Here is a 13,241-nt window from a genome sequence, read left to right on the forward strand (position 1 = left end):
ACCCCTTTCCATATTCCTCTCACAACATCATACCTATTGTAATTCCACAGTGCCCTGTTTTTCATTACCGCTGCATTCCTGTTACCTTTAGTCGACACGTATATTTCTTGTTCCCTTAGGCACTCGGCCCCATTGCTTATACATACGCCCAGATATTTGTATTTATGTGTTATCTCTAGCGTGACCTGCTGTATTCTAAGCTCACTACCTTCATTCTCATTATAATTATGACTGCTGATTTTTCCTTACTGAATATGAAATCTAACCTATCTCCCTCATTATCGCAGATGTCCACCAATCTCTGCAAATCTTCCTTGTTGTCGGCCATTAGCACTATATCATCCGCATACATCATCTGGTACTGCCTGCTTAATGAGTTTTCCTTGTTTGACGAAAGAGAGGTTGAAGCCCAGTCCACTTCCCTCTAATTTGGCCTCTAATCCTTGTAGGTACATCATAAATATTAAGGTTGACATGGGACACCACTTCCAAAGTCCCCGTTATACCTCTGCAGGCTGGGATACCGGTTTTTCCCACTTTATAATTACCTTGTTATCTATATAGATATCCTTCAAAAGATTAGTGACTACATCTTCCACGCCTAGTGTGTCCAGTATTCCCCACAATTCCCTTGAACCACGCTATCGTACGCTCCCTTGTGTCACAAAACGAGCGCTCAAAAAGGGCGCGCCACCAAATTCTCGCGACAAAGCGCCGTTGAGACGCCTCGAGGTCAACGATAAAGAAGAAAACAAGCATCCAAGGACTCCCCGGGCGAACGTCTCTCTCCCTCGGAGGCGTAGGTTTGCCGACGAACCTCCTTACATCGGCGGCTGAGCAAGCCCTAGAAAGTTCTCGATGGAAAGGGGCGTGGTGCTGCAGGGTTGCGTCATCTGTCGCGGACGGCCCTCGAATCATCTCGCGCTTTCTCCAGCCTTCGCTGCGTATTGCGTCGATGAAAGGATGAGAATTTTCTGGAATCTAGCACGGAAAGTTTTTAACCGAGCAGCAGAGGTGGGGGATCACAAGAAGAAGGAATTTTACGCCAGTGTGCGTAGGGTGTTTCCGCCGTGTTGTCGGGGAAGCCTTTGGTTCTTAGTGACAAAAGAGAAAAAGAAAGTATGCGCCAGAGTGCGTAGGGTGTTCCGCCTTGTAGTCGGCGAAGGTTTTGTCCTCAGTGACAAAGCAGGAGAAGAAGAAATTATGCGCCAGAGTGCTCTGGGTGTTCCGCCATGTCGTCGGCGAAGGTTCTGTCCTCAGTGAAAAAGCAGGAGAAGAAGAGGATTTCCACATGTGTGGTGAAGACTCGAGCTACAGGCAAGAATGTGTGTCTACCGCCAGCGAGCGAAGACGCGTGGCAACAGCCGCGTGTGGGAAGCCGACGTGTTACCTGCGAAGAATTTTGGAGCTTGGAGAGCGGCCAATTGAAGGCGCGAGGTTTCCTGGCAGCGGAACGACAACAGCGCTGGACTTTGAGTGAGTGATTCTCGGAAGAGTATCATTCAGACTTTTTCTCCAAGGACTTTGGACTGAATAGGTTTTCGAACTCTTTAGTCTTTAAGTGTCTTGGTTGTTCGATGCATGTGATTGCATTATAGCGCGTATTATTTGTGTCCGTTGTTTCGAGTGTGGCTGCTTATACTCTGTATTACGTTGTTTGATTGGTGACATATCGTATTCAACGATTGTCGAGTGGGCACATTTGTGTATCGTTTTGATCTGCCATAATCGAGAATACAATTTTGTTTTGTTTATCAACTCTCGACTCTGACTTGTTCTTTGGGCTGCAGCCGGCGTGACTGCGATATCTCCTGTCGGTAATCACACGTGAATGCTTATACCAAGTTAAACCGTTCAGTTCTCTACACTTTTGTGGCCTCTACTTCTTTAGCTGCTGCTTACATGACAATGCAAGAAAAAAGCAGTCGACTAATTACATCCAAATTACGCAGAAACGGTGCATCATACTGAGGCAAGCCTCTAGAAAATATAAACCATCTGCAAAGAAGCCAACGTACATGTTAGGTCTTGCAAACAAGCTTATTGCTCACGCTTTTGGCAAATTTTGTTGTTAGGGTTCTGCTGACATGAGCTGCAGTGGGCCACCGCATTATACATATATTGTATAATTAGTGTGTCAAGTGGTCCTGTAAATTTCGATCTGCCTAAAAAGCGAGTGCTTTGCCTTCAGCGCAACTTTGGCATGCTCACTATTTGCTTATCACCTAAATCTAATCCTCGTCGATCATTGAAGGTGTCATCATCATCAGCCTGACTACGCCCACTGCAGGGCAAAGGCCTCTCCCATGATCTGCCAATCCACCCGGTCTTGTGCTTTTCGCTGCCATGTTATACCTGCAAACTTTTTAATCTCATGGACCCACCTAACTTTCTGTCTCCCCTTCGTGTGGTTGCCTTCCCTGGGAATACAGTCAATTACCCTTAATGACCAGCGGTTATCCTGCCTACGTGCAATGTGCCCGGCCAATGTCCGTTTCTTATTCTTGATTACAACTTCAATATCCTGAACCCTGGTTTGTTCGCTGACCCACTCTGCTCTCTTCTAGTCTTTTAAAGTTACACCTGTCATTTTCCTTTCCTTCGCTCACTAGGTCATCCTCAATTTAAGCTCAACCCTCTTTGTAAGACTCCAGGTTTCTGCTCCGTAGGTAAATACTGGCAAGATGCAGTTGTTGTATACCTTCATTTTGAGGGTTAATGGCAGATTACCATTCATGATTAGAGAATGCTTGCTGAAAATGATCAGCCCCATCTTTATTCTTCTAGTTACTTCACTCTCATGGTTCGGCTTCGCGGCTCCTACCTGTCCTATGTTGACATATTCCTTTACAATTTCCAGCGTCTCTCCACCTATCGCAAAAGTGAAAGTGGTGTTTTCTGCCGAGACTGTAGCACATTAATTTAGTTTTGTGGACATTCATTTTTAGACCTACTTCTCTGCTTTCCATGTTCAGTTCTGTAATCGTGAGCTGTAAATCATCTCCTAAGTTACTCATCGAGGCAATGTCATCAGCGAACTAAAGGTTACTAAGATACTTTCCATTAACTCTTATTCTTTACTCTTCCCAAGCTAGGGTCCTGAAAACCTCCTGTAAGCACGAGATGAATAGCACTGGAGAGATTGTATTTATCTGCCTTACACTCTTCTTTATGGGAATTATGCCGCTTTCTTTATGGTGGCTGTGCATCCACTGTAGATTTCTTCCAGTATGTTTATGTAGCGTTCTTCGATGCCCTGATTCAGTAGTGCCTGCATTACTGCTCATGTCTTGACTGAGTCAAACACCTTCTCGTACTCTACTAAGGCTATGTATAGGTGCTGATTGCATGTGAAGGTGTTGTTTGATATGTTTATGGCAGAGGATAACGTTAACGTTGTGGTACATTCCACAGTGCAGTGAAGTGCGGCGTATTTCAATCTGTGCATCTTCTTTTCATCATCTAGCAGTAATTTATTCTGGGGAAGAAATATAAGTTATGGTTTTGTTGCTTTTTCCCACTTTATAATGCAAATTATTTAATAAACGACCACATCTCATACAATAATAAAAGGACCAGGGCAGTGGAGGGCCTTGACACTTTGATCATGCACTACCATATTGCAATTTTCAACAGCAACTCAAAGACTACTGCTTGGCAGATTTAATGCATAATAAATTCTATTCTTGTAACATTTGTCTGTGTAAACTTTTGGTTGTGAAAACATGCTCAGAAGATCGACAACAGCTGATCCAATAATTTTTAAAAAGCACTCAAATGGTACTCCATGCCTACTGACTATGGCACAGCGTAATAATATTTGTCTAAATATGTGGTCTATAGGTACGAAACAACAGCTGCGGCACTTTAAGCAAGTTATTTGCAGTTAAATAAAAGCTGGAAGCACTTGATCACAGCACTATTGGGAGTCTGTCAACATGTACAGATTTTTTGTAAAAAAAGCCTTTGCTAGTCTTTGGAACTGTAGTTTTAACGCCCTTCGCTAACACGATGGAAAGTCAACTGTTTTTCTAGGTCTTAAGCTCTTTGTCTGGCCTCCGAACAATGCTATACTGAGCTCTATTTTTCCTCTTTATATAGCTTCTTTCCTATCCTTTTATAACAAACTGCTAATACCTGAACATTAAATGTCTAGAAATCTAAATACTTCTGAAGTCAAGATTGTCACAAGTTATCCAGATTTTCTTTAACGTGTCAGGATGGTGTCATAACATATTGAACTTCACTGTAATGAATAGAGTATCTTTGCTCTGATTTAACAGGTGCTGTTTTAATTGCTATGCATTTTCAGAGATTGTCAAACAGATCACAAATGATCTGATAAGAAATGCCTCAACTTAGTAAACAGAAAACTTGTATATTTCAAATGTGGTGTTTTATTGTATCTCATGAAGAGGGTAACATCATTCAGTAAAAGCATTGCTGGTGATCTCCACAGTCATAGAACTAATGGAATTAGAGTAATTAGTATTGAGGTTCCACTTTGTTGCATGTACATGTAGTAGCACCATATTTATCCTTTTCTTTATGCCCCTGCCTTTCATTATAGACATTTGAACAAACCGGAAGTGTCCTATTATTATTGCCTGTCTTTGTCGTATTTCACCCTGACTTTGCATAGTATTTGATGCTAGATGCCAAAAAAGAGGTTAATATTGCACTTCTCCCATTCACCACGAAGAGGTTTTTTTAAGCTATTGTTCAAGGCAGTGATGTTATTTCAGCATTCTGCTGTAGAGCACAGGAGCAATACTATTTGTTTGTACAGGACGCTGTACCATCGGTCACATATGCATGCTTTTTCGGTCTACACATGTAGCTTTAAAAATCATCAGCGTAAATGCGGCTGCCTTTATTTAAATATGAAATAATGCATTAAAAGAAAGAAAGTCTGTATCTCTAATCTGAACCTAAGGTAAAGGGAAATAGTACCATACAGTCAAGGGTGGATCCAGCCAATCATTTTAGGGGGAGGGGGGTTGCTCAAAGTAACACCGAAGAGAGGGGCAGGTTCATTACTTTTTGTTTTTTTACTAGCTTAAAAACTCCATCATAGCATAAGTACTAATAATGTGTGCTTAAAGGAATCCCAGTAATTTGTCCTAATTGGTGAAAACAGGTGGACGGCAAGCACTGAAGACGGGGAGTGGATACTCACAGGCTTTAGGTTAGAGGGCGACCGCCTCTAGCGCCCCCCTTCTGGATCCGCCACTGCGTGTAGCTCTGCAGAAGATCACAGGATTGATTCCGAACCTCAGGAGTCTCATTATAATAGTTGTAATATGTGCTTTTTCCCTAGTTCCATGCACTCAGGGAGATTATGAGGTCAAAATAATTAGGCTCTAACTTAAAACAGTGCATCTCATAACCAAATTTTAGTTTTGTGACATGAAACAGCCGAACTTAATTTTATTAATTTTTCTTTAAACCAGCGTAGATGTACAGTGCTTGCGAAATTCTGCTCCAAGTATTTTTCATGTGAATGTGTGGTTCATCACAGAATTTATGGCATTATTTAGCAGTGCGATTTTTCAAGGCCTTCCCTATTGCGATGACCTTTTTTCGCATTTGTTCAAACCAGAAGACAAGTTCACCAGGGAATATTTACTGCGTGGGAGGATGTTTAAAACAGTTGGTTATGTGTTCAAGTTGGCCCATGCACAAACCTTTTGCAAATCAACGAATCTTCTTCATCTTCATTAGACAAACTAATTCTATATAATTGTGCAGCAGTCATGCAGCTATACTGTCAAAGAAATAATGTTTCAGGACAAATAGAAATGTTTAATAAAAGTTACTTGCAAGAAAATGTGAAGTTAGGCGTCTGTCATAATCATATGGTTGTTTTGGGATGTTAAACTCCACATATCACCGAAAATGATAAGGTAAACTTGCCTGAAAAAGTTGCTTGTTATTTACTACACACCTCAAGAATCAATATGAATTCTCTACAATTAGAGACAAGTGCAAATCTATAAAAAAGTGCATCTTAAAACCAAATGAGGGAGCAGATGAACATTAATGCCACTGAGTACTTTTACTAAATATCCTATCCAAGATTGCAGCAAAATAAGCTCCTGCAAACATATGTGCTAGTAATAACATTAGAATGCTCAGCTTGAGGTTTTTGATGCAGGAGAAATAGAGACAATATGAAAACAACCCCATGTTGGATGATGAAGCCAAGACAATGCTTTATTAGCAGTTATTAAAATTTTTATCTTATGTTTCGTTTCAATAATGTTGCTGACTTAGCTCGTTGTGCACTTGGCTGGAGTGCAGATTAATTTCCGCCACTGTAACTTATCCTGCTTTGAAATCCTTGGAAGCAAGTACACCTGCCTATAACAGACATGACAAATTACCCCACCTCTTCCTTTATTTTCCTGTACAATTGAAGCAGCAGCCTATCTTTCCACTCCTAAATAAAGGTGGCGGTAGGTAATTTGTGCATGCATGAACTTCACTGCATGACTCGGGCTGCAATTCAAAGCATAAACTCTCATAAGAAACTGTAATAAGTGTCCACTTTGTTCAGACTGCAGATATTTAAGCAAAACTGGTTGAAACACAAAAATATGAAAAGAGGTGTGCATTTTTACTGTAAAGTATTGCACAGTTAAAATAGTGTGAAGAGAACACTCGCAGACAGAGCAGCTGAATCGGTGGCAAGCGTTCCTTGGTTGTACGGGTCTGTAATGAGCCTGTTGTGCAGCCCTGGCAATGCTATGAAAAAAGCACATGCTAGTGTCTCCATTCTAACTTCAATTGCGAGTGGGCACTGTAAAATACAAAGCAAATGCCCCCTCCCCTCCCGCAAATATTTTTAAACCTGTTCTCCACTACGGAATTCCGCAGCAGCAGTTCTTTGGAACCAAAGTTCTGAGAGTCCTTATATATGCACGAGATTTTTTAAACACTTTTACAATGTGATGCCTTGACGCTCCATTCTGAGTTGTCACAAATTGTCTGAACATTTGTAGAACATCTTTCCCGCCTTGTCATAACACCTGAAATTTCACACAAGGATTCTCCTCCGGTCTGTAAAACAGTAAATGCGTGTGTATTCAATACAGCATTTCATTAGAATTACAGGTGTGGATTTTTCTTAAAAGCACTTTTATATTGAATAAGTGTCCGAGACAATGCAAGGGCCCCCTTCCAGATCATTTTTCGGCACCAAGGGAGTGATTTCTCAGGATTTTACAGTAGTATGAAGTTGTAGGTAGTGCTTGGGCCAGTGTGCATCTCTCACTTTAAAGTACTAAGAACTTGGAAACTTTTACCCCTATGTAAAGAGAAGAAACACAGCATACCAAATACGTTTGCACTGTTTCAAGTTTTAGTTCACCATGGTGAAACTCGCATGTCCATCAAACAAGTTGTGTGAATGAGGGCAATCTTCAGCCATGTGTAGCCTTTGAGCTTGTGAGAGCAGACTTCCTACGTTAACAGTTGTTTTGTTTTTATCAGGAACGGGGGCAAGACAAGAACCGCTGCGTCCGGACATGGAGACAGACGGGTCGGCAGGAAACGCCACAGCACAAAAACCGTCCTCGAAGGCAAAGAGCCACACGACCCAAAATATCCCAATACAGGAAGCTGCACAGTCTCCGCTGGGGTCAGCACTGCCTCCTCATACGCCAAGCCCACCACGGCCTCCAACAACGGGGAACACGACCGCAGGACTGGGTGCTGAACATGCCGACGAACCAGAGGTCGTCCATCAGCCAGAAGAGCAGCCGGTGCCCCTCCATCGCTCTACACGGGAGCGAAGACCACCAGAGAGACTCGGGGACTATGTGCAGTGACTTGTTTACAGTGGAGACTTATTGTAGTTTTCTGTCACGGGTAGTGACTGTTTCTTTTCTATGCACATAATCTGTGTTTTATTATTAAGGGAGGGGGTAGATGTAGTGTTGTGCGTTTACACCAAATGGCCTTCTGAGTCATTGGACTCACAATAGATGGCGCCACTGCGCTCATGTGTATATAAATGTTACTCGCTGATTAAACTGGGTTAGTGTCATGGATCGTACAGTGGTGTAGCGTGGTTACTTTCACGTGTCGCCGTGCCGGCTACACGACACCAGTCTTAGTCAGCATGGCTATACGCTGTCGTCCTTTATGAAAGGGAAAACGTGAGCCTGCGCTCAGCGGCGACTGGCTACAGTACCATCAACCTACAGCTGAAGAAAGCATGCCTGCTTCTGTTTTTATCAGCTCCTATCTAACATCCCTGTCCTTCCTCATTTATTCCTCCTCCTCTGTCTATCTAGCAGCATAAATAATTCTTTTTTTTGCGAATAGATGCCTTCAAAAAGCGATGTGCTCTGTTTAGTGGTTGTTCCTATTCAGTTAGTAAATAATGGTAAGAGAGTACCGACACAAAAACTGGACGTGTCATTTCTCTTGTTGCAGGGAGACTAAAGAGCGAAATAATTTTTCGCATACTGTTGAAGTTTGATTTCACAACACCACTCTTACAAAGACACGACGCTTGGCAAGTGCGAAACCAGGCAAAGAAAATGTCTCACCAAACACAATGACATCATTAATTTTGATGGTGTTTGCTGGGTTCTACATAGCTTATAATCAATAAAAATGAAGGACCTTGTCATCTGTGGGTGTCATAGACCTAGCATACGAAGTTTCAGAAAATAGCACAGAGCCAATTGCAAAATTATGAAAAATACATTTAAAGACTTTTGACGTCACGCATAGACATTTCCGCACAACTTTCAATAGTGAAGCTTCAACCTTAATTTCCTCTGCTAATAATGAACTTGGCATAGTGAAACATATGGCATTAGCATTAGAGTTCTCAGAGTGCAGCTTCTCAATCTAAACAAGGTCACTGTTTCTCTTTAATATCTGTGTAATGATTTTGTAAAATACACACAAGAAGCTTGTGAATCAAGTGCAAAACTGCACAGCAAAGTGTTGTTGGGAGTACGGAGTTTGTACATTGCGATTTCACTCATGTCGCATTGCTGCAGTGAAGAGAACCAAAATGCTGGAGACTACAGCAGCAGAGGCCTATAAATCTCTCCAGAGTTTCCTTCCACAGTTTCAACCAATGGGTTCAATAGTGGAAAAACATGACATTTATTCTACTTGTTCTTTAAAACTCTGTCATAAACAGATACTAACAAATGCATTTTTCTTGGTTTAAATGTTGTTTTTTAATCTTTCGGTGGATAAGTTGTCTTGAGATAACACTGATGTTATTGAAAATAGAATCATTTTGAAGAATAGATTCAATAGCTTTGCAGCTAGCCTCCTCTCTGACACGGATTCATGCCGATTGCAATAATTGGGAATGGTAAGAAGTTTCACCTTAGTAGTAAATTTACCATGCTCCACCCTTTCAGCAATATTAACTTAATAGATATGACGGTATCTATTGAAACATTTTTAATGTGAGGCATGAAAAAAAATACAAGTCCTCTGCCCACACCATAAACACATAGCCGGCAATGCCAATCAGAAAAGAAAAATGAACAGGGCAGATGCAAGTGAAATTTTGAGGGGGAAGGGTGTTCAGGGGAAGCGGACTCCACCCCCAGTCACACTGGACAAAAAGAAGAAAAAAAAAAGATCTTGGTTTCGTTTACAATGTTGTTCTTGCTGCTAAGATGTTAGGCGAAATTTAATCTTCAGTGGCGAATTCTTGTGATGCGCATCTTAATGGGGCTGTCTTGGAGTTTTTTCTTTAACAGACAAATCAAAGGCTATGCTCTACACAATGTCAACAAATAGCCAACAATAAGACATTGACTACACAAGCCATCATTTATGACACGGCAAAAAACTAATATTCATCCGACAGGCAGAGCGTTTAAGTAGCGTCTGTAGCGACAACGATCACTATGCTCATCAATTAAGCAAGCCAAAGGAGACATTTGGCGAAATGACCTGCACAACACTCTGAACAAAATCAAAAATGAAGCTTGAAAATGAGGAAATCATCACTTGCTGAACATTTCCCATAGCACAGCCTAACCGGCCGCTAGCCTTTACAATGAAATACCGAAACGCACTTCCAAACTTAAATATTATCTTTCGCAAGTACTACCCGACATTAACTAGCAGCGAGCCGCTTCGGAAAACGTTCCCCGACATGTTAGCGCATGCAAAAGTAAACCCGCATTTTTTTTGTATTCATAGTACTTAGTTGTCATCTAAGATTTAAGACCTGCAAACACCTTCAAGATTATGCTAGAATTAAAAGAACTAGAAGTGATTTATGCATAGCATAAAATATAGTTTTACCTGCCCTAGTTCAAACATTATCTACATGATTAACTATACATATTGTCACAAACAGGACAAAATTTTAACATGGTGTAGTAGCACAACTTCGACAGGGACACAGAGTACAAGAAAACACGACACTCGCTTTTCTTGTCCTTTGTGTCCCTGTCGAAGTTGCGCTACTACATCACATGTTAAAGTAATATCTCACCAACTAGCCCAGCTCTCAACCATACAGAACAAATAGGACAACCTGTTAACGTTTCATTAAATAGGCATCAAGCAAGCATGGCGAATAACTGCAAGCAATGGTACATCATTTTATAGTGGCAGGACATATATTCAACGTTCTTAAACCTTATATACAGTAACCAGCTTTTTGAAAAAGAAAAATTGCCGCACCTTATTCACAAGTATAATACATTCCAGCCAACAAGTAGAAATGTTTCAAAGGGGGCACTTGAACCAATTTGACATGACACTTACACAACGAAGACCTATAAAAAATAAGCCGTTTTTCAAGGAATTTCTAAAGCTAATTATCCCCATTGCCAGGTGGTGCTTCCTCGAGGCAAAAACAATTCAGCAAAATGTCTTCTCCTTTTCTACCCATCCATGCAAAACACTTGCTCCCTCCTGCCCCTTATTTTTTTCCGTTTCATGGGCTTTTGATTGATTGCCTTTTTTACCCTGGCCCAACCCATTACGGGAGATTGGCCATTAACTCACCCAATTGAGCATGCCAACTTCTAGTTTTCATTTCCCGTTTTCGCATGTGGCCTTCCCTGCTTTGTTTAAGTTGGAGGAGAGGGTATGAAGAATATACAAAATGCTCTAAGATAGGCAAGGGATGAATTTTCGCCTGTTGGTACAACATATGTGAAATGTTTTGTGGTCATTTTTTGATTGTTTGCACCAGTGTATCCCACATTACCTTCATCTTGATAAAACTGCCCTACACAATTCAGATTGGTTGGCAGTTGCAGCCTTGAAGAAGTCTGCATGTTGAGACGATGGCTCTAGCGACAACCCTTGTTCAGAAATGTTTCATCTCTTTAGCTTGTCTTTCTCACAACTTCTGTGTTTTTTGCTTTCATAGCATGACACTTCTGATTTTTTAAAAATAATAAAATTGGTACTACCTTGTATAATCGTGTAAATATTACTTCAGTTTTGTTTGTATTTTAATAGATTTTCAGTGCACCCATTGTTTTGATTTCTTGAAAGCAATCAATTGACTGAGTTAGTGAAGTAATGATTGCTCTTCATTTATTTCCTGTCATCTTGCGTCTACAGACTATTTCGTACTGTACTAAGACTGAAAATATGAAAGAAACAAACAGAATGATGTTTTTACACTGTAGCACCGAAATTAGTATATTTAATAATTGCGTCTTTTTATTTCATTACCAGCATGTAAAGTGCCGCAGGCATCACTGCTGGCTAACCATTGAAGAGTTCATTCATATTATATCTTCGTCTAAACAGGGGCGAGACCGGCGGGCAGCACACGGTGGCTAAGTGCAACACATGTTTATTCAGTCACACAACCAACCGTTTTACAACCAGGAAGGAAAAGGGGCGGTTACTTATATACATGATGGAGCCACTATCACACCGAGCATTGACGTCACGAAGCCCAACAGTCCGAGTCCGGGGTCACCGGTGATAGCGAAGCGCGTCTGTGTCATCTCCCCTATGCACAAACACGATAACACAACACTCCTCTCCCCTCACGAGGTCTCGTCTCACAGCACGTAATGGTCTGGCGGTCGCCTAAACCGGAGGCACTGCGCCGTGTCGCCTGTAGGCAGACAGAAATTAGGTGCCTTCTTCCTTTTCCTCATGAACCACTAACAACAACAACAACAAACCGGGTAGAACGTCGAAGCTGCGGTGTTGATTGTCCTGAGGGGTTGCCGTTCTGGAGGCCACTGTAGAGCGTCGGCCCGCTGTCGTGTAAAAGGCCCGGAGAAGGCTCAGTAGAAGGCCCTGCCGATTGAGCTGCTGGTGACGTCAAGTTCGATGCTGGTTGGTCCTGATCGTTGAGCCGAGTAGGCGTGCTGGTCAAGGTGGGCTCTCTAGTGTCCCTGAAGAGCGGACCCTTGTTTTCCCTTCTCGGCCTGTCAAGCACTGTTCCCTCCGCTTTAAGCCAGCTGCAGTTCTCCTGGAATGTACGCAGTCACCGGTTATCAGCGTGAACGTATCGGTCATCCTCTCCGACGCGAACAATGTACGTGTATGCGCTGCACCGCTGAGCAATTGTACCCAACAGCCATTTGTCGTCGTCCGGGCGGAGCCCTTTTACCGAAACCTGGTCGCCTTCCCTAAAGTCTCTCCATGGCCCTCGTTTCTGGTCTGCTAGGAGCTTCGCCTGCTCTCCCCTTTCGCGCATGCGTTGTTTCATTTCAGGGTGCAGCAGACTCAGCCTGGTTCTTGGCTGCCACGACAAGAAGATCTGGGCCGGGGTCTCACCAGTGGTGCTGGACGGGGTGTAGCGATAACTGAAGAGAAATTGGTCTATGCGATGTTGTATGGACTTCTTGTCTCATTTTCTTTCTTTGTCTAGTATCTGTTTAAACAAGTCCTTCTTGACAGTATGAACGCACCGTTCGGCGCTACCATTCGAAGCTGGGTGATTGGGAGGAGATTTGGAATGACGAATTCCATTCCTGCTCAGGAATGTTCCGAAGTGCTGCGATGTGAATTGGGACCCGTTGTCGGTCACGATCTCCTCTGGTAGTCCGTAGGCCGCAAAAACACCTCGCAATTTCTCTACCGTCTTTTCACTTGTTGTTGTTGTCATGACAAACACCTCAACCCACTTCGAATGAGCGTCCATTAGGACCAAAAAGTAATGCTGGTCCCTTTGCGCAAAATCTAGATGAACTCGCTGCCATCTACGCGTTGGCCAGCCCCATGACATTAGTGGCACTCTAGCTGCCGCTTTCTGTGACAACTGA

The sequence above is a fragment of the Rhipicephalus microplus genome, unplaced genomic scaffold (genome assembly GCF_043290135.1).
Source record: "Rhipicephalus microplus isolate Deutch F79 unplaced genomic scaffold, USDA_Rmic scaffold_13, whole genome shotgun sequence".
Classification (NCBI taxonomy): Eukaryota; Metazoa; Arthropoda; class Arachnida; order Ixodida; family Ixodidae; genus Rhipicephalus; species Rhipicephalus microplus.